This window comes from Symsagittifera roscoffensis, chromosome 4 (assembly GCF_963678635.1).
Source record: "Symsagittifera roscoffensis chromosome 4, txSymRosc1.1, whole genome shotgun sequence".
NCBI lineage: Eukaryota > Metazoa > Xenacoelomorpha > Acoela > Convolutidae > Symsagittifera > Symsagittifera roscoffensis.
In genome coordinates, this window is record NC_087065.1 from 76,140,211 (window position 1) to 76,163,198 (window position 22,988).

At 34.5% G+C, this 22,988-nt stretch overlaps 2 protein-coding genes across 8 annotated transcripts in view; one reads left to right on the plus strand and one right to left on the minus strand.

Annotated features, from left to right (window-relative positions):
- The window catches only part of LOC134845054 (kinesin-like protein KIF27), a 539,890-nt gene that overhangs the window by 142,598 nt on the left and 374,304 nt on the right, over positions 1-22,988 (plus strand). The window lies entirely within an intron of this gene.
- The window catches only part of LOC134844524 (uncharacterized), a 67,544-nt gene that overhangs the window by 11,002 nt on the left and 33,554 nt on the right, over positions 1-22,988 (minus strand). The window contains exon 1 of one of the 7 annotated variants that reach the window (XM_063861250.1): positions 8,827-9,039. The exons of the other annotated variants lie outside the window; for them this stretch is intronic. The gene's annotated coding sequence lies outside the window, so the exon portion shown is untranslated. Of the gene's footprint in view, positions 1-8,826; positions 9,040-22,988 lie in introns of those variants that run through there. 7 annotated transcript variants of the gene reach the window in all.

A 22,988-nucleotide genomic window follows, 5' to 3' on the forward strand; every position in this document is an offset into this window, starting at 1 on the left:
AACCAACCAGGGGCGGATTTAGGGGGGTGGGGCGGGTTGGCGGACGCCTCTTCTTTTCAGGGATTTAACCCCCTGCCGACCCAAAGGGTCCCCCCTTTGGTACTTTTAAGAAATCCAGTTTTGGCCGACGACCAACCTTAAAATTTTTCTAAAGGCGCCTTTGGCGCCAATATATACTAATTTTGAGGGGGGAGCGCGCGCCAAAAAAACGCAATTTTACGGTCAAAATTTTCCAAAAAAGTGCCTAAAAACGCCTTTTTTGACCTATTTTTTCAAAATTTTGCCTGCGGCGCAGAAAATTTGGCCAAAATAGGGACAAACAGTGCTTTGGGAGAGCTCGAGAAATCAATTTGGTCGACCTAAAAAAAAGGTCGACAAAATTTTCGAAATTTTTTTGAAAATCCGCCACCCCCCCTCGAGAAAATCCTAGATCTGCACCTGTAACCAACTGACAGTTGAAAAAGATAACGCACGAAAGTAAACGGCTCTTTTTCCTTTTCCCCCCAACTGCAAAGTTTTGTTCACGTTATCCAAACTTTACAAAAATTGGCGTGCGAACTGAATAGGCCATGACAAACATATTTTGTCTTCATGTTTAACCTTGTAAGACCACTCATTACACCATAAAATTGATGCTTATGTGAGGTGGTGAGGGAAGGAAAAAGTGCCAAGGAAACAGAAAAAAAACAGACTTGTTTTCTGGAAAATTTTTTGAAAATTAAAGAAAAAACATATACCCTTAAAGCTCTTTGAACTTCACAAACAATTTATGATAGGTGCTTTTTTCATAACAATAACCCAATTTAAGAAAACTGGATCAATAGGGAAAGCTTTTATTTCGCTGGGAAATTTGATAAATAAATTCCACTTTCGAAACCAGAAGTCGATCACGTTTTGCGTGACCTTCACATTTTTGCTGTTCGATTGTGGATTTTGCAAAAAATCAAAACTGAGCTTGAAAAATTTTTAAAATTTTTTCATGAAAAAAACACTAAAAAATCACCAAGGCCTATATAAAAGTACTAATTATATTCCTTTTTCTCAATCAAAAATGATCATGGAGGGTGGCGTGCCGAATGATAAAAGCGCCGAAAAGTTAGAAAAAGAAAATTAGCCGTAGTTGTTAACTATACCCGCTATGGTAGCTTGTAACGAATCCCCCTCCCCCTTATTAAGAAAGCATCGAACAATTCAGCATCTACGAATTTTGTACCTTGTAACGAATCGTACCCGTTGCAAAAGAGAGATAGTGAGATATTTAGCAAGGTCCAGTTAGACTATCAGAATTGATTATTCAAGTGCTCTAAAACTTCATTTAAGTCAAGAGGATATTTCTTTTGACAGTGTCCCTGGGTTTTTCTGATTTTTTTTGAGGTTTTCGCGATTTCTCTCAATTTTTGATGATCTCAATTTATGCCATTACTATTTTATGCAATTTTTTTCCAACTTTCAATTCTGATTTGCCATTATTGTTCCGATTCTCGCAACGAAAGGCACGGAATATTCTTGCTCTGAGTGGGTTTTTTTTCTTCAGACAAATTTCGGCTTTTTAAATAGCCTTTTTCACGGAATTTATATCATCTGAATGTTTATCATCTTTCAAATCATCTGAATGATATTGTTGACCTGAGCTCAAATTTGAAAAAAAATTCATCTAGGATCTTTTTTCATATATTGATGAGGGTTTAAAGATTGCCATTTTGGGTCATTTGGGATAATTAACGCGCGATATATGTCGCGCTTAACGCGTAAGCGGAGATTTAATCCCTCATAGAAATTGTTCCAAATTGGTTGAAAGAAGCTTATTTGTCATAATTTCTACGTTACTAGGAGCAAAATTCATCACTGTGTACTTTATATGGAGTGTGGGGGATGATTTAAGAAAAACTAAAAATTTGCGCAATTTTTTTGTTTTCGCTTTTTTTTTGGAAAGTTCATCATTTTTTCAAAATTGAATACTGTTTTATAGACCTTAAAAATGAGTCGGAACATTCAAGGCTTTGCCCTGATACGAGCAGTCTTGAATTTTTTTGTTATTTTTTCCAATTCTCAATTCTGATTTGCTATTGCTATTTTAAATTATTCCCTGCTTTATTTCGACACAAAAAATTTTACGATTCAAAGTTTCCCCCTTGCGGTTCTCTGTGAAGCGCGCCCACCGATAGGTCCCTGGCATATAGTTTTAAATCATGTTCTATTAATTTTGCTCTCGGTTTTGCTCACGAATCTCCCCCAACAGGGGAGGGGGAGTTTCGTTACTAGGTACAAAATGTACATATACTTAACCGTTGTGAATTAGTTTTTTATAATTAACCATTGTGAATTAATTATTTTTTATAAGAGTGGCTATTCGTTACTAGGTGCCAAAGAGGGAAATATTAAAAAGATCCGGTATTTTTTTCATCCGAATAGAAAACCTTGTAGAGCATTCGATAAGGCCAGCAATTCAAATCGCCGAAGTTATCAAATTTGCCCTTGTACTAAAAATTAGATCCCAATTTGCTTTACGTGAGGGTTTTGCTTACGCGAGGACCCCCCCCCCCCCTAGGATTCGAGACACGATACAAAATTACTGCTAGGTGACCGGGCTACCGCTTAGCATGCGGCTATTAGGCATTTAGAATTGAGTTTGTTTTCTCACATTTGCAACGAAAACTCATTTTGAGTATTATTTTAATTGCGCATGCTAAGCGGCACGCATAGAAGTTGCAAGGCCCCCAGATGGTTACATCCATTCATGATTTAGGGTCTTTATGTCCGCCACAGAGGCGGATCTTGGATTTTCTCGAGGGGGGGGGGCGTTTTAAAAAAAAATCGAAATCTTTGCCGACCTTTTTTTGACAAAATTGATTTTCCGAAATGAAGCCTTTAAAAATTTAAGGATTGATTGATCGAAAATGAGTTTCATGAAATAATACCAAAGGGGGACCCTTTGTTTGGTGAGGAGGTCAAATCCCTGAGGGGGGAGATAAAAAATAAGATAATTAGAATAGTCACAATGCAAACTATCTTCAGGGATATGGCGGTCCAATATAACCAATCTTTTCATAAACAGTTCCTGTCTGCAAACTGATTAGCAGGCAGCAACATATCAAGTCCAATTTCATCTACTGATTTTGTATTCGGCTTCTTATGATTTCAACGCCATCTATTGATTTGATTTGTTAAAATTACCGAAAATGATTAGAAGTTTTTTCCTGATTGAACTATGATGCATATGCCCAGGGGCGGATCTTAAATTTTCTCAAGGAGGGGGTGGGTGGGGTTTCAGGAAAATTGTTTTTAGGTCGGCCAAATTGGTTTTCCGAGCTCTCTCCAAGCACTAAACAGACCCTGTTTTGGCCAAATTTTGTGCGCCGCATGCAAAAATTTGAAAAACCGCCTAAAAAGGCATTTTTAGGCCTTTTTTGGAATATGTTGACCAAAAGTTTGCGTTTTTTTCGGCGCGCGCTCCCCCCTCATTTTCTAAAGGCGCCTTAAGAAAATTTATAGGGTCTGACACCACAATTAGGAAATGGATATCTCAAAATAAAACGAAGGGGGACCTTTTGGGTCGGCAGGGGGTCGAATCCCTGAGAGGGGGCGTCCCCCCCCCCTTAATCCGTCCCTGCATATGTCTCCATTCTGAGAGAGATTTTTTTGTTCGTAAAACCTTTTGATAAAAATAAATGAAAGTACGGAATTATGGAAAATAATATAATTCAATCAAATATGATTAATCAATAATCTCAGGAAATCTCAATTCTCGAATAAATCCAATAAAGCTTAAGGCAATCAAATTGATATTAGCCGAGCATGAAGTTGGCAGATAATACAACCAGGTTGATTTGTGTTGCTCGCAGGCTGACAGCCCAGAGACATGAACTGTTAATGAAAACACCTTCTAGTTCCCGGGTCTAGATTGCGGTTTTATGATCAGACGGTCGCGACCAGTATTTCCAGACTGCTGTGACCGAAACTGGACATTTTCAGACCGCCGCGACCAAAATTCGGTATTTCCAGACTTAACGGACCGAGGCAATGTATCCGCGACCGGCGCGAAAGAAAGTGATTCGCGACCGGCGCGACTGAAGGAAAGTTAGTCGCGGTGGTCAAAAAAATTAGTCGCGGCCTTCAAAACTTAGTCGCGGCGGTCGAAAAAAACTAGTCGCGGCGGTCGAAAAAATAGTCGCAGCGGTCAAAAAATTAGTCGCTCATGGTCGAAAAATTAGTCGCGACGGTCGCAAAATTAGTTGCGGCGGTTGAAAATATAGTCGCGACGGTCAAAAAATTAGTCGCGGTGATCAAAAAGTTAGTCCCGGCATGGTCGAAAAATTAGTCGCGGTGGTCGAAAAATTAGTCGGTGTGGTCGAAAAATTTGTCTCGGCATGGTCGAAAAATTAATCACAGCGGTCCGAAAATTAGTCAGACCAGTCAAAGTTTAATCGCGGCAAGGTCAAAAAATTAGTCGCGGCAGTCGAAAAACTAGTTGCGGCGGTCTAAAATTTGTTGAACTTGCTGCGAGTAATTTTTTGACCGCCGCGACTAATGTTTCAACCATTGCGACTAATTTTTTGACCACCGCGACTAATTTTTGACCGCAGCGACTAATTTTTTGACCGCCGCGACGAATTATCCGACCGACGCGACTAAGTTTTTTTCCGCCGCGACAAATTTTTCGATCATTGCGACCAAGATACGGTATTTCCAGAGTTTTTCCGCGACTAAAAAATCCTGTCCAGACTATAAATTTTCGGTCGCGGAATGAACATTTCCGCGACCGACTAAGTCCAAAAAATTAGTCGCAGACTTCGACCCGGTTTATCGGCGTGGAAAGCAAACGCACAAAAAGCGCGCAGCAAAAGCTCACTGGAACAATTTTACAGCATACGTTTTTCAGCTCATATTTTCAGCACAATTCTAATTTTATTTCCGCATTTGTACATCTTTTTTTGAGAACAACACCTCCTCAGTTGTCGAACATTGTGCAATTTGAGCTTATATCACCGCATTCTTTCAAATATGCTGTGATTATTGTTACCGGAGTTGATTCCCGGAGTGTTGAATCAACCCCGGAGTGTTTACCGGAGTGTTCAACCAAACTAGAATTATCCTTACGAGTCCAAACTATGCACTGGACAGTCGCACAATTTGTGTCTGTATGTTCCTGGATTTCATTGACAAATCTTTAAGCATGTTCCAAATTTTAAGTGGATTTCACCTACAAAATTTTCGTGGTTTCCGCGTACAAATACATGTAACATAAATTTTGTCGACATATTTGTTGTGTCGCGGATTCTGCAACAAGCCAATATAGCTAGTTGTTCTGGATTCCGCGAATGTAGGTGGATTCCATAAATTGTGAATGGAATCCGCAAATGTATGTGAATCAGCAAATAAATGTGGAGTCCGCAAATTGTAAGTGGATTCCGAATTTTGTTTATTACTAAACTTGCATATGAACATCTAAAAGCTAGAGCTGGAATGCTTATCCATAGCAATGCGAAATTTAAAAGCAAAGCCTTAACCATTGTCAGCGGAATCCACGAACAAATCTCAAAACATTAGTTAAATAAGTCGCTGGATGTCACCTTTTATTCTCTTGTAAACACAACACCGAATAAGTTCAATATACAGAGTTTTTGGAAACACAATGCACAACATATCGCCAAATTTAGTCAGTATTTGGGATTGCATCAATCCCGAATACTGATTACGGAACCACAATACCAAATAAACACAACTCCGACCAAATGGCATTTTGGAAACACAACGCACATCAAATCGCCGAAATAGGTCAGTATTTGGGATTGTATCAATCCCAAACACTGGTCAGTTTTTGGAATTCTATCAATCCCAAACACTGATCTAGTAGATTCCGATTCTAGTGAAATGATGAGGGCAGTATTTGATATGAGTCAAAGTAAAATCAAATCAGGAGGGCAGTTTTTTATTTGATATATGATGCTATGTCTTTCCGATTAGCTAGCTCACAACTATTAAACAATTTAAGAGCTCTAAACAAAGTTACAAAAGTATTCTTTCTCTAAATTTTCAGATGACCCCCTACTAAATAAAAAATATGATTTTATAACGCTATACTACATATATACATATATATGAACGGAATTCGCAAATAAAATGCGGATTTCACTAACAATTTGCGGATTCCAATTACAATTTGCGGATTGCACTTACCGTTGCGGATTTTGCAAAATCTCAATTTAACTATACATTTGTCTTATTATTTGTCTGTGGATTCCACAAACTGTTCTGGATTCCGCAAATTCGGTTGCGGATTCCGCAAATTTGCCTATTTGTGGAGCCATTTTGAGCGGTACATTGTTATAACCAGCAAAGATGATCAAACAGCAAAGATGATCAAAGAAAAGTAGCAATTTTGCGGATTCCGCAACAAATTTGATTTTGACCTGTTGCGGATATCGCTTACTATGCGCAAAATGCACAGTTAGGCTCCGTAATGATGCAAAAATATATAATAAAGCATTTAAAGAAAAATTTTTAGGATCTTTTCTTTTCCTCCCTAGTTTAGTAGGAAAAAAGCTAAAATCGCATCCGCCAGTTTGTCAATTTCAATTGATTTTCAAACAATTGATGCGCTCTCATTCAGAAAATCAATCAAAACCAATTGAATTGTTATTTTGCTGGCAACGATCTAAGCCCTGCATAAAGTTACAAGTTATGTTTGAAAAATAAAACAAAAGTATGAATTATGTATGACAAAAGCTGCTTCACTGCGCTGCTAATTTGTTTTTATCTCATTCATTTACTATGGGGCTAAAATTGACTTGGTTGCTATAATGGGAACGACCCTTTCTATGTTATACGACCCAGTTTTACTAATGTGTTACATGAGTTTCAGTTTGGAAGTTTCGGATTCTGCTTCATTTCAGTTACCCGCAGTGAGGTTCCATGGACAATAATTGGTTATCATAGGTTTTCATGGTCTGTCTCCATAAAATTTAAAATGACCGACTATAATGGATTAATAATCGATTATAAAACAAATTAAACAAAGATCACTTTGATCCGCTATAATCGATGATAATGGATTGTAATGGATTATAAAAGATTATAAAAGATTATAAAAAAATTTTGAATCAGAGCCCGGAATTTCCAAAACGTTGAACAAAGTATTATGAAAACTTGATTGTTGCAGTCGCTAAGTTTTGTTTTACACTTGGCTACAGCAAAAAGTCGAGTTGTTTTCCAGTTTTTTTTTCGGTTTGACTTATATTTACCGTAAAAATACCGTAGAGGTGTGCCCCGTCACCCAACCCCTCCCACGCACCCACACACCTTAAACTCCCTTTGCAGACTTTTACGCCCCGCCCCCTGCAGACATTTACCACACCCCACCTGCAGAACTTTACGCCCCCAAGCTTACGGGGGGGATAGGTGTCTGTGGGGTGGGGTAGGTGTGTCTGGTGGGCAAGGTAGGTGAAGGATTAGGGGCGGGGTAGGCGCGTGGGGAGGAGTTACTAGGTGGGGTTGAGGGTAGGTGGGGCGGAGTGGGTGGGGTGGGGTAGGTGGTTTTAGGTGAGCGTATCATTGTAGGGGGTTGGTTGTAACTTTGGGCGTGTTCCACTTGGGAGTAAAATTTGAAAAGAACGCAATAATTAACTAATTGTGGGTAAGTTGAGAAAGCGAATAGGCTGTGAGTAAAGCAGAAAGAGCTGCCTTATAGAATGCAGCAAAAATGCAGAAAAAAAGTTTGCAGAAAATTTGAAAAAGTAACAGAGATTATAATCCTTTATAAACTATTATAATGGATTTTAAATGGGCTATAACCGATTTGTTTCCTTGAAAATTATGGATTTTATTGGATTATAATTTTTTGCGTGGTACCAAATCGGAATTATAACCGATTATAATGGCTACATTTTTGACCACGTTTCTTCTGCCAGATTGACTAATTGCCTGAAAAAAGTCTGCCAATAAAATTCAGATTTAAACAAGGATTAAAAGTTACTGCGCCAATAGCACAACATTTTCTGACCATAGTCTTAACAAAAATACACCTTCAAATTAATTTTTTTTTTCAAATTAGTGGCGTTTTTTCTGCACGAAAAAGTAAAATCTGTAAGATCTGAACAAAAATTTTGTCTAAACTTTTTGCAGACTTTTTTAAAAATTTTTTGCAAGTTTCGATTGATGTGGCGCCAAAATGACGCTAAAAAAACCCAACAACTTATTTTGCTCGATTAGAACAAATATTTCACGGCTTAAATTAAACTTAAATGAGCTATTGCAGGTCTGCACTCTTATCTTATTGACCAGAAATCAAAAACTCAAACCGGTTTTTCTCGACAATGAAATTTTTAAAGGTCGTTCGAATTACGTCTGAAAGTGCCCTGATATAATATATAACTCGACACATTCTAATGATTATTCGTGATACTAGATTTTGCGTGGAAAATAAAATGAGAAAAAAAAATAAAACACACAAAGTTCCTCCGCATTTTTCAAATGATCGGAACGAAAAATCGACAGCATGGTGAAATATAAAGTTTTCAGTTTTGAGCAATTTAAAGAACGTTGATTGGTTCAGTGTTTCACACTTTCGGACCTTCATGAAAAAAAAAACACCTACTAAAACGGTCAAATTGACAAACTTCGATGTTTTGGCAAATTAATATCAAGAAACGACTAAAAAACTAGGAAAAACCTGCTTTAGGTTCCCTGTTTCTGCCCTCTAATTTTTTAAACAAAATTACTCCCTTTGATAATATTTTACTACATATATCTCTGGCTGATCAATCTAAAGAGTTTCTAAAGACGCTTTGACAAAACTTACAGACCCAAATATTTTTAACAACAGCATACTTCACGTTGAGAAGAAGATCAAACTCGGTCAGTATGACCCCGTCTTGAGTTGCAGAAGCAAAGGCCCCCTCTCGAAGCAAGTTCCAAACAGACTCAAACAAACGAGTAGTCGTCAAAGTTCAAAATTAACTTCAATTTGCAGAAATAAAAACACAGAACAGTTGAAGTTGTACAAAAGCGAAATCAGCCGCGTAAAAATTTGGTTAAGAGGTTAAGTATATATCAACATCAAATGAATAAAATAATATACATCAATGGCAATTTTTTATTATAGGGATTAGGCGCCTTTTTTTATTTGGGCGAGCTATCCCCATATAGCAGAACAATTGAATGACAGAAAGTAATATTGAGGCAGTTTGAGATCAGTATTCAAAAAATATGAAGGAAGTTGTAAGCATTAAGTGAGAGTTTTTGAGTGCTTACACGATTTTGATTTCTGCCAATTGACTCTTTAGTCATGAGAATAGCGCCTGTGTTTTAATTACAAGGAAATGAAAAAGTAAGTAAGTTGCATGGTGAAGCCATTGGTATAAATAAGACCCAAGGGGATAAAAAGCAAATATATTTTTCACTTTTGTGAAAAAATAAAAATAGTAGGTTCTGTGCGATAGTCATAAAAATAGCTCTAGGCCTTGGCGTTGCGGGAAACAACAAAGCATTTTATGAATTTGTAGCAGAAAAAAAAACAATGAATATGTTATTTTTGCTTAATACATTTTTGCAAATAATTCTAGTATCTACAAATGAAAGAGATGATTTAATCAATTTTTGAGGTGAAAATCTAATTGACTTTACTTTAAAGTGAATTTTTTCATGCCTCTAAACAAATTTCGGGTGGAGTTTTTGTAGGAACAGCGGGAGGATTGATAAGCAAATCCTATAAATTAAATTGCATATCCTATAAATTAAATTGGCCAGAATAATTTCTTGAACAAACTGGGTCACAATTTGCACCGTGAAGTTGCTTTGAAGAGATGAACCAGAGATTATCATGAGAAAAAAATGCCCCGGAAAATGTCAATAAAAACTCTGCATACTCACATACTGCTTCCACATACTCCTTACACGAACATATTTACATAATTTCTCAAGCTTGCAACAAGCCCCCCCCCCTTCGGGATTCGACCCCATTATTACTATTTAAAAAATAAATTTTCGGCCGACCGACCAATAAGCGTTTCTAAAAAACGCCTACGGCGCCAACCTACACTTATTTTGAAATGGAGCACGCTGTAAAAGAGTATTTCTTGCCTTTTTCACAAAAAAAGTAAATACCATACGTTGAAATGCTTTTGTTTCGGGGGCAAAAAAATTCCGGTAGGGCGAGATATGTCACTTGATGATTGATTATATCTAAAAGTGTTCCGCTACGGGTTAAACTTGCGGGGCTGTTCGAAAAGAAAACACAATTTTTCTGACAAATCTATTGGATGCATTGCGATGATGAATTGCTTTCACATCCTGTCAAAATAACTGACCTGGTTCAGATGAAGACAGCTAGACAGCAATTAGCCGATTTTCCTCAGAAATTTGGGCGCATAGTTAATTATTACCTAAATTTAAATATATATTTGAGGCTGCTTTGAGAGTCAAACAAAGTCGTTAGGCTCGGTTTCAAATTGTTGGCCGCAAGAATAACGTAGCACAACAACTCGCAACAAAAATAAATGATTGAATAAACCTATTAATCTACATTCTAGATTAGCGGAAAACACTGATTCACAAACATTACTTGCTAATTACGGTCGCTACATGTCAGTATCGCGTTTTTATTGAAATTTTAATCTTCCCGAGTTGTATTTTCCCTAATAATTTGCGAGGTGTCTTTTGTAGCGTGTTGTTGCAATAGTTTCCGAAAAATATGTTTAAAAATTCATTATGTAACAAAAACTGTAAACCATTTCAGTTGCTTGGCCAAAAAAAATTAGAAAACTTTCTCTGCATAGTTTCGAGCATGCTCTTGTTAGTATGCAAACAGTTGGTTGGTAATCCTCACCGCCCGAAGAAGTCTCAACAGAAAAGCAACAAAATCTGTTTTGAACTGACCTCGGTTTTAATCTCAATGCGACTTTCTTTTTTGTTTCAAACTTGAATTTCAAAACGTATTTAAACTCGAGTAATTGGTCGAACAAATAAGTAACAATGAGAAAAAGCGAAAAAAACCTCAAAACTTAACATTTCATCATTTTAGTCTCTTGACCACATCGCCTCGACCAAACTTTCTATCAAGAATTTTACGGATACAACTTTTTTATATAAGTAACACAAAAAACAATCCCGCGATACCTAATTTGAGAGATAAAACTATGAAAAAATTGTGAATCTTGAGTGGAATAGAAACTTTAATAACCCATTTTTAAACTCATTTTCAAAAACAGAAATAACCATCACCACACAGATTCGAGCATGCGCTTGTTTGCATGTAAACAGTTTGCTGGTAATCTTTAGCACCATAAAAAGTCTCAACAGAAAAGCAACAAAATCTTTTCTGAAATGGGCTCGGTTCTAATCTCAAAGCTATCTTCTCATACTAAACTGGAATCCATACCCGTATCTAGTAAATGTTGTAATTCAGATCTGAAATAATCTTTTTCAGATCTAAATTTCAGATCTGAAATGGGTTGTGAAATGTTAAAAGGTAAAACGGAATGGGTTATTTCAGATTTTCTTTTTCTTGGTTATTTCAGATGTGAAAAAAAAATCAGACATAATTTCAGATCTGAAACTTAATTTTTCTAGGTTAATTTAGATCTGAAAAATCAATGAGTTCGACACATTTTTTGCTATTTTTGTTCTCCGGTATTTGATAGCTTACCAAAGTCTCCAATTGGTGACTGCCAAAATATGTTTCTCCAAGCATGAGATAAAGAACAAAAAAACTGTTGGTAAAATTATTCGGATTTTTCCTACCGCTAGTTAATTCTCAATTGTTCGCTGGAAATGCTTAAATTATAATTTAGCAAAAGGTTTCTCAGATCTATTTTCAGATGTGAATTTTTGTTTTTCAAGTTTTTTTCAGATCTTAAGTTTTCTATTTAAGATCCAAATTTCAGATCCGAAATTTCCAAATTCTTATCCAGATATGAAATAAAAAATTTCAGATCTGAGAATCAACTAGTGAAAAAGATAAAGAATTTCAGATCTTGCACAGAAAATCCCCCGGGTACCGGTAGTTTGAATCTCTCACAATAAGAATATTATGCATTTTTTTTCAAATCCCAGACGACTTTAAGAGAAAAAGTATTTGAGTTCAAGTACTGCCTCAAAAAAATAGGTAAAAATCAGAGTTAGCGGCGAGAAGAAGAAAAATTTCAAAGCATATGCACCCAAGCCAATCATCGCGGTTCAACAAGAGTAGCTGACTGCTGTTTAAACAGCTGAAAATGATTCCACTGTTATTAATTCTGTATATAACAAGTCCCAGAAAAAAATTTTAAAACGAAATTTCTTGGGAAGTGCTTTTACTGCTCCTGATTTCAGATTTCGACATGATAATCTTGATTATGATGGTTTCAATATAATATTCAAAAATAAGTATTTGCTAGCTAAAGCAAAGTTTAAAAATCACAATTAAAATAAAAAAGGATTGATTTTGTCTTCTACTGGGTTTTACCTTACGAGGCGGGTGATTAATTTGAAAGGCGAAAAGCTCGACGAGTTTTTTGAGCGACAATAAGAAAAAATTTTGGTAATATTTAGCTATAAAAAGTATGACTTTAATCTAAGGCCACAGTTAAAGTCATATAAGTATTTCTTAAGGTACTTGTTACTGCACAAAAATTAACCCTATAATTCCTTCCAGGTCTAGTAGTGGACTAGATAAAAAAGGTATTTTTTTTTTAGAAATACAGGTAATTTGATAGTTCCAAGTTTTTAGCAATATAACGAACTTGAGCATCCTAATGCGTCAAACAAATCAAGCAAAAATTATTTGCCTTAATTGATTTGTTTCTAGGAGCGAAATTTATCAATTTATACTTTATATGGCGCGTGGGGGGGGGGGGGTGATTTTCACAAAAAATCTCAAATAAAAAACATTAATTTCATTTTTTATATTTAATTTTTTCTTGTTATCAGTGCTTCATAGACCTGAAAAGTCAGTCGGAATATTCAGGGCTTCGTACGTGCAGTCTTGTTTGAAATTTTTGCTCAAAAATCTGCTCAAAAACCAACTTGCCAAGAGAAAAGTGCTCATGTTATGTCTAGTAACTAAATTTTTTAACCAATTCTTTTTCCGAAAACTATTTTGGAATAAAATCTGAGTCGATTTTTTGCAGTCCAAAACAGTACAACTGTTTCGTTGCTTCATGTAACCAATACCATTTTAATTAGGTCAATACCCCAGACAATTTATTTGGTTGCAAATAATATTTTGGAGGAAAGTCGACCAATTTTTCAGAGAATAGTTGACGAATTAGAAGTGAAAGCTCCAAGAGAATATTTTCTGATTCGTTCGCCGCTTAAGCGAGACTTCTTTTCAGTGCTGGTTATATTATTTTTTTCTCCACTCGATTCCAAAGTGCATTAGGCGATTACAATTTTTTTGCTTAAGACGATTTTTTTTATTATGTCAAACTTTGACAAAAAAATAAATCACCTTAAAGATATCTTGTTTTGAGCTTAACCTTACTCGAAGCTTTTTTCATACTTATAATTTTTTTATAGTCATAGGGGTTTGGGGGTTTTAAAATGGCAAATTTAACGCGCAATATCTTGCGTTCAGATAAAATGCATGAGCGGCCAATAAAATCATTCCAAGTTATTTTGAAACAAGCAGTTTGGTATTCATAATGCAATACCTGACGCCAACTAAACCCCAATAGAAAACAATGGCCAAACAAAAAAATCATTCAAATTTTCTCTTTTTTTGTTTTTATCTCAATTTATTCTTTTCTCATCTTTTCTTAAAAACTTTGTCTTCAGCTTTCAAGGACAGTCGGATCAATTAGGGCCTTACCCTGGTACACGAACATTCATGTTACGCTTTGCTTTAAGGAAGAGTTTTCCTCAAATCCAATTATAATGAACTCTGAACCAGAATATTGCGCCTCAAAAATTTCAAGTCCTAAAATTCATTTCTATTAAATTTGGTTTCAATTGAAATTGGACTTCAAGTATCAAAATTTAAATAGTACATTCATCAAAAAAAGTTCAGTTGGCTATCGAAACTTGCCAACAAAATACCAAATTGATTGCAATAAAAAGACAAAACGCAGACTTTAAAAAATTATCATTTTTGAATTTAGTTTTTCGAAGTGATGTCTCCATTGAACTATCAAAACTAGTACTTTAATTCAAGTTTTGACTGAATGGTCTTAGCAGAGTGTCAGTTTTAGATAAATTCATGATTAAAAAGCGAGATTTTCCAGTGAAACTTAATGTGGAAGCTTAAATTCGACTAGCCAGTACATTAAAATTGAGTTTTCGGAAATAAGGCCGAGAATTTAAAAGCATTTTTAACAATGGTAGCAAAAAAATTCTCATACTTGAAAAACATGAAGCTTCTCATTTGCTCATTTTGTTGCAAAAGATCCCGTTGTTGACCTTTGGACGACAAAAAACAAGCATCAGCAACATAGCCAACTGACGGAAATGAGTAATGAAGCAAGGAAACAGAAAAAAAAGTCTTATTTTTGAAAACCTTCAAATTTAAAATTTTAAGAAAAATATACACCCTTAATGTCTTTGATTTTCACGAACAATTTATGACAGGAGCTTTTTTCATAACAATAACTCAATTTGAGAAAACTGAAATAATAGATAAAGTTTTTATTTCGCTGGGAAATCTGATAATTGAATTACACTTTTGAAATTAGAAGTCATTCTCGTTTTTCGTGCCTTTCACATTTTTTCTGTTCATTTGTAGAACTTTAACACAGGAAATCGACTGAACTTAAAAAGAAATCCGAAATGAAACCGCCAAAAAACAAAATTGAGCGTGAAGATATTTTAAGACTTTTTATGAAAAAAAAACACAAAAAAATCATCAAGGCCTATATAAGAGTAATAAAAACATTCAATACTCTTAATTAAGAATGATCAGGGAGGGTGGCGCGGCAAATGACAAGTGCGCCGAAAAATTAGAAAAAAAATTAGCCGGACTTTGTTAACTATACACCCTATGGTAGTTTATAACTAATCCCTCCCTGTTAAGAAAGCATTGTCAACTAAACATACGAATTTTGTACCTTGTAACAAATTACCCCCTTTGCAAAAGGGAGATAGTTTGTTAGAAAAGATTAATTCAAGCAAGGAAACAGAAAAAAAACTGACTTGTTTTTTGAAAAAACTTCAACTTGCGAATTTCAAAAAAAAAACTTGCTCTTGAAGCTCTTTTAATTTTTGATCGGTGCTTTTTTGATAAAATTAAACCAAATTCGAGAAAACTGGATCAATAAGTAAAATGGGCAAACTGATAATTTAATTCCATTTTCGAATCTAGAAGTCAATCAATCATGTTTTTCATGACTCTTTTACTTGTGCTGTTAGACAGTGGAGTTTGGGTTCATTTTAACAATAGAAAAGAACTGAACTTAAGAAGAGATCAAAAGTCAAGCGAAGAAAAATCAAAATTGAGCATCAACAAATTTTTTCCTATAAAAACACAAAAAAAATGACCAATATCTATATAAGAGTACTCACTGCGTTCATTACACTTACTAACTGAAGTGTTCATACAAAAGTTGCTGGGTTGCATAACATTTGGGACTACTCTTACGACAGAAGGACCAAATACGCAAAAACCATGAACCGATCTGCGTCTTTTAAGCTATCTCAAACTGAATGATTTTCAATATTTTTCCTTCGAATACTGACTTATCAAATACTGACTTTTCCTTTTCAAATACTGACTTCTGATTGGCTGGTAGTCCGATTGGAATTTTCGCCCAACCAATCCTTCTGGCACGAGGGACTAACTCTTACCTTTAGTAAGGGGGAATCACTGTTCTACGCAATCACCGAGAAAGGTCTTTACGTGAGTGAAATAAATAAGCCGGCAATACTGAAAGAAGATACTTGAGAGACTTTGTTAATGAAGTTGCATAACCAAAAACTCAAAAAAAATTGGCCAAGCAACGAAAACATACAAAGAAAACAGTGAAAATACTGTTGATAAAACGTCTACCTAAAACGTTTGCCTAAAACGTCTACCTAAAAGTGCAAAAGCGGAAACTATCAAAAAAGAAACATTTCTGCGGTAATTGATTTATTTGAAGTGAGACGACGATTTTGCAGTTTTTGCAAACCTTTAGGACAAATTTCACTGACGGTAATCTAACTTTGACTCATAATTTATTTACTTAATGGTCTTTAAAAAAGAGGGGTTCACTATTTTCTAAAGGGGCGAACATAATAATTCTCCGAGATTTTTGAATAAGCTGTTTTTTGTACTTTTTATGAAAATTTTGGCCAATAAAGTGCATTTGTTTGGCGCGCTCTCCTAATAAAATTAGCATCAACAGTAGCATCATGTTTGGACGCCAAAAGTACCTTTATAGAAGTGGCTTGTCGGTCAAAAATTGATCTAAAAATACCAAAGAGAACCCTTTTTGAGCGTTGAGTGCGTCAAATTACAGAGCGAAGGAGTGTATTCCTGCCCCTGAATATCCATTTTTTATTGATTGAATTTTGAAAAATTTTTCTAAAAATCTTTGAATAATTTCTGAAACTTTTCCACGAAAAAAAATGAAAATTTAATCTGAAATCAAACAAGTTCTTGTCACTAATTTTTTTTCAGGCATATCAAAGCAAAATAACTACCGGAATTTTTTGGCTGCTATCTAAAGTCTGACATTTAAGTGATTATACAACAAAGATTGTTAATATGGTAAAAGAAAGTTTTGTTAATCATCGATCAACATTATAAAAAAAGCTAAATCCTTCTCATTTATTTCTCATTAGCAGAGAAAATAATTGACAGAAGCATTTCATTTTGCAGCATTTCCAATTAGCAGAAAACATCAAAAATTCAATCACATCAAATTTAATTCGGCAAGTGTAACTTCAAAATGTGCCTGTTTCTTGTCTCGTTCATATTTAATTTAAAACTGAGATTTTTGCACAAAAATTTGCGTGTCAAGCAAAATATTTAATTACGTTAAATTGTTTTCCTATTACGAAAAGTTGAGTATTTGCACCAAATAATAAGTGAGAGGTCAAAACGAAAAGAAAACGAAACAAGACTGCTCGTATCAAGACGAAGCCCTGAATGTTCCGACTGCCTTTTAAGGTCTATGGAGCAAGAATAACATGAAAAAATTAAATGTAATAAACGAAATGCATTTTTTTTATTTGAAATTTTTTGTGAAAATGATCCCCCACACTCAATACAAAAGGATAGATTTTGTTTCTAGTAACAAATCAATTATGGCAAATAAGCTTCTTTTAACCAATTTGGAGCGATTTCCAAGACGGATTAAATCTCAGCTTCTGCGTCAATAGCGCGAAATATATCGCGCGTTAATTGTCACAAATTGGCCAAAATGGCATTCTTTAAACCCCCATAACTTTACGAAAAATCGGGACAACAATGCCTTTTGAATGCCATAAAAATTCCGACAAAAATGGCTAATTAAAAATTCAACATTTGTCTGAAGAAAAAAAACCAACCCCAGCACGAATTTTCCAATACTTTCGTTAAAAAAGTCGGAACAATAATTGAAAAAAATATCTTTAAGAAATGAGAAAGAGGACTGGTAATTTAGTAAATCGAATATCAACACAATTTTTTCTCTATTTAAGGTCAATTTTATAAACAAAACGATTTTGATGAAGTATTTTATTGCTTCTAGAATGTATTGATGCCATAAACTCACAACTAGAAAAAACCGAACCGGCTTTTTTTGTTCTGTAGTTTTTTGAGCGTATAAAATTTTTTCCAATTAGGAAAGTTTGGGATGACTAACGAGCTCAAAATTACCAGGTTTTATTGTCACCTTTATCGTACGCAAAAAAAATCAATTCGGCTCAAATTTTTTCATTCATTCTGAATTCAGATCACCTAAATGATTTAAATATTAAGTTACAAAACGCAGAATTAATCATTTTAAGCTGAAATTGAGTCAATTTTTTAATGATTGAGAACTAAATAGAAACTGCTTCAGAAGCTGTAAAAAGCAATAGAAACATCCAATAGGGCTTGTCCTGATAAAAAACCAACATGTTTTTGTTCAAAAATTATTCAACTAAAAAAAAGATTATCGGTGATTATATAAAACACATTCTCGGCTAAACACAAAAGGAACAAAGGAGTCGGTAAAAAAAATTGTTTGAAGGCCAAATAACTGGTTTATCATTTTGCATGCTAATTTAAAATTTCAAGATATTTTGTTCAAAAACATTTTCACACTGAGCCTTATAATTAGCTTCCGAAAACTTTTTGATAAAACTTTTTCTGAAAGAAAAAAATTATGCTTCTGATGGCCAGTGGTTATTTTTTTCATTGTCTATGAAATTTTGCCAAAGAACTTTCAGGTTTTAACTTCAAAGTTTTGTGTGGATTTTTAAAATCAGTCTATCTTACCAGGTGTTTCTGGTAGCGGTTTTTTTGTAGAACTTAATTTCCTTTAAAATATTGAAAGTATAAATTTGAAGGATTGTGAGAGCAAAGGAATGCAACGCGGAATTGTCCTAAATCTAGTTTTCATTAGTATTCCGTCAAACGCGATAAGAAAGTTGAATCTCATGAAAAATTTGAAGACTAATTTGACTTAGTCAAATCAAGGCATTAACAATGGATCTGTACAACGAAATTTGTAGAAGAATTTACACTGGAATGGAGAGATTAATGCCTTTCATTGGGCAGCTTTTGGTGTAGCAATGCTATTGTTTTGGAACTTTTTTTCATGGTAGACAAGTAGGAATAAACAGCCTTCAGAAGCTTCGCCCAATTATGCAAAAGTTTGAAGAAAAAAATGGCATTGCTATCTCAAGAAAAGGCCCGCTGAATTTTTAGTAACCGCCATGAACTCTTAAAAGTTGATTTTGTGACAATCCGTCACTTTCCTCTGCTCTGACAAATGCTCAAATTTATGCCTTCAAAATTTTCTGACAAACATAGTTTTAACAACAGTCACTTGCTCAGAATATTAGTTTTCTCTATTTAAGATAAGACGAATAAGTTATGTGCAACTGAAAGTTTTCAAATTTTTTTCAACATTTTTCAACATTTTTCAATTTCTTATCGTTTTTTTAAAGGTAAAAAAGCAATGAATGCATACTTGTATGTTGAATTACCAAAGACTATTTTGTTGATGTGATCATTAGTTTATGAAAAATGGACTTTCTTTTATGAACATTTATTCTTTTTCCATCTTAGTTGAATAAGGCAAATATTTGCGTGAGACTAGATAATGAATTTTGCAACTTTGTTGTTCAAACGGCTTGAATTTAATCTTGGAGACCCTCTCAACTTTTTCACAAAGCCATGTTTTTTTAACATTGGATTTTTTTTGTATAGCAAGGCGAAAAAATTGAAGTTAATGGAGAATGAATTAAAAATTGTTCAAATGGGTTTCTTTATGATCCCTCAATTTTTTCAAATTTTATTTCAATCTTATTTTAATTAGAGTAATATCAGAAACAATTTTGAAAACTGAATCAACAAATCTTGAAAGCTTAATTGAAAACCACTTTCGAAACGAAAACTGAAGAGAAATTTTCCGCTTTTTCTGCTTTGAAGAGTGAATTTGTTTGATGTAAGAATTAACAAGTTTTGAAAGAGAATGCCGATGTTTTAATCAAGGACATTGTTCAAGGACCTGCTTAACTTCTTTTTTAAAATAAAAAGTATTCAAGAGATAAGATTCTATTTCTTTTGCGAGAACATGACAAAAATCACGCCTTAATAAAATTAGGAATAACATGAATTGAATTAAGCTGAAGAGCTTGCGATGATTCTTATCGCCAAAGACAAATGATTTGTTCAATCTGATTTGGTTTATCAAAAAAATTTACTTTATCAATCAAAATCCTATCTGCTGTTTATAACTATGCTCTCGCTAAATTCTTGTAACATGGCCCCAATCTGTTATGAATTTACTGTTCCGATCACAGTTAAAGACTGGATAGGAATTAAGATAATGCCAAAGGGCATCAAAACATAGTTGCAATCCAAAAAAAATCCATTTTTATTTCCAAAATCAAAAAACTTTCATAACAAAACTAAAAAATCAGATAAAAGCAATTGAACAATGGTCAATCCAGAGTTGCATAAAGGAGCGTGCTTTCAAATCAAGATTGACTGAGTTGATTTTTCACTTTTCCGATAATGCTTCAAAGACCTTATTCAGCTGCAGCCAAAATTGTGAAAAGAAATGGGCCAAAATGACGTTTAATACAACTTTTTGAAACTTTTGACCAAAAAATGCGTAAATGCAGTTAAAACTGAAAATTATAATTGATTGAATTGTAAAAAGCAATTAATTTTGATTGCGCGAAACTATAAAATCATTGTGGTGTTTTTTCTCGCACACTTGTAGATACTTTAGGGAATGACTGCGGTATGTTTTACAAAAAATCCTTTTGAGACTTAACTCAGCAAAACGACATAAGAAAATCTTCTCTCGAAGAATCTCTTAATAATCAATAAAACTAATTTGTCAAAAAATGACCTGTTTTCAATTCACTTCAATTACGGGAGTGTGATGAGATTTTATCTCGAGTATTTTATCGAGAAAACTGCTGCTACTGGGCTTGCATTTAGCGGCCATACTGTACATTAAAAAGGCTCACCTTTTGGTGTGTGTTAGTCGCTGGAATTCTGAGACAAAACTTTAAACCTGTTCTAAAAAATGAGTAGATTCAACTGACAAAGTTCAGTAGATTCCACGCAAAAATACCTTGCAACGTAAATTTCGCGGGTACCCTATTTATAGGCACTTAGCATAGTGGTAAGGCGTTGACTTTGAGATAGTCAGATCGTGTAATCGATCCTCTGCCATGGCAATGATAGTGCGTGAGGACGAGCTCTCACTTGACCTCTAGCTTCAGGTCTACCACAACCTGATCGATAACGGCTGCAATATTGGTACCACGTAAAAACTCTAGACGCAAAAAACAGCCTTGAGTCGCAAACAAGAACTTCGCTCAAAATAATCTCAACAAAAGCTTCGCTCGATAGCCTTTTAAATATCCTCTGCGAATTGCAGAAACCACAATTGTAATTATTATTTATTGTTATAAGTTTTGTCACAGATTCTACTGCGAGCGAATATCACAAAATGTTCTGAAATCAGCAAGTAAACTAGCAAAAAGGGGAAATTAAAATGCAAGGGTTTGATTCTTGTCAGAGGAATCCGAGAACAAACCTTATACGTTAAACCATCAATAAAACTAAATTATTGCTGTAACTCGATAATTTCTAAAAAAAAAAAACGCATTGAAATTTTCATCGTTTATTTTTCACCATTTGGAATGAACGTTCAATTTTGCAAGTTTTAAGACCGGGTAAAATTTTTTAGAATAGCCAACCGGAAATATAAAAGGAAAACTGATAGCTTTTAAATAAAATACTGAAAGTCTTGTAGTTTTACTGAATTATATCTTACATGCTGATATAGTGACTTTAATCCTAATTGCGAATTGGAGACTTTTTATCTTAGTTACAGATATGATGAGGGAATTGAAAGAAGGAATTGTCCATTGCTAGTGGAAGAAACCAATAAAAAATCTTAACGCATTATTAAGTCTAAACCGATTATATGCTTCTTTCGCTATTAAAAAAACCTTAAATGGTGCAAATCCTACATTACTCTACAAACTGTTTTCCCAGCAAACTGATTTCCAAGACTTTATTCCTTAGTGCTGACAAAATGAGTTTCATGCGATCTGCTGACATGGTGAACTGATTCTAGTTGCTGGAATAGCAGGTTGAAAAAGTTTTAAGCAGAAAGACTTAATCATTATATGTATATATATATCAAAAGAAACTGACAAGTTTTATGTTTTACAGGCTGTTATCTTAATTATTGACATGGTGAATTTAATCCTAATAGCTGATATGATTATTTTATTCTAAATGCTGATATGATAACAGAAACTCTAAATATGATATGTAGACTTTTTTTTGATTTGCTGATGGGGACTACTACTAATGTGCTGAATTCTATTGTAATTCTATTGCCTGTATATTGAAGTTATTCCTAAATGCTATTTGATGAAACTCATTGCTGATGGTGACTTTTGATCCATATACAGATATGTAGACCTCTATTCTGTTTGCTGATTTGTTGAATTCAATCCTAAATGTTGACATGGTGAATTTTATCCTAATTGTTGATATGATGATTTTATTCTAAATACTGACATGATGGCTCTAATAATGAATGCTGATTAGATGATTGTTATCGGAGTCGCTGACATTGACTTTTATCCGAGTTGCTAATGTATGGAAATAATCCTACTTGCTGTGCTAGCAGATTGAAAAAGTAGCAGTTGTAGACCCACAAAATTGGCTTAGACATTTTTTTAAAGATTCTATTTATTAATGTAACTATATATGTTGCTGCTATATTACACCCACAATTGCGGATTCAATGACAGCGCAATTTTTTTTCACATCCTGATTTTTCTGTGTATTCTTATTTTTTTCTGTGTTTTGGCTTCTTCATTTTTTGCAGAATTTTCCAATTCGGCTGCCTTTAGACTGATTTTGGGTAAAATATTGTCTAAGTGAAAAGCACTGCAGAATAGTAGATTTTGTAATAACTAATTATATCAAGGCTAATTAATTTTACCGTAAATTCATCTTAATACATCAAAACTTTCATCTAGTTAGTTTTTTTGGCAAAACGGCGCTTCTCAGAAGTTTGTCTCAGATAACGTGTTGCTGTTTTCTTGGGTTCGATTATGTTTCGAAACCGTATTCGACATTATGATCGACTAATATCCGACCACTTTGTGGTCAACTTTGCGTTTGACTATAATTGGTGTTCGGCTTTGTGTTCGACTTGGTGTTTGGCTATGATCCGAAATAATTTGGCTATGTTTCGACTATACATTTGGCTCTTTCGAAATCGCGTTAAACAGAAAGGACTATTTTTGGCCAAACATTTTCTGTCAACAACACTTCAACCCGGGTGAATTGCTGAACGTTACGAATGAATGTGTGAAGAGCGCAAGTAGTTAAACCCCACAGTTTTTAGTGTGTACATGCATCAGCC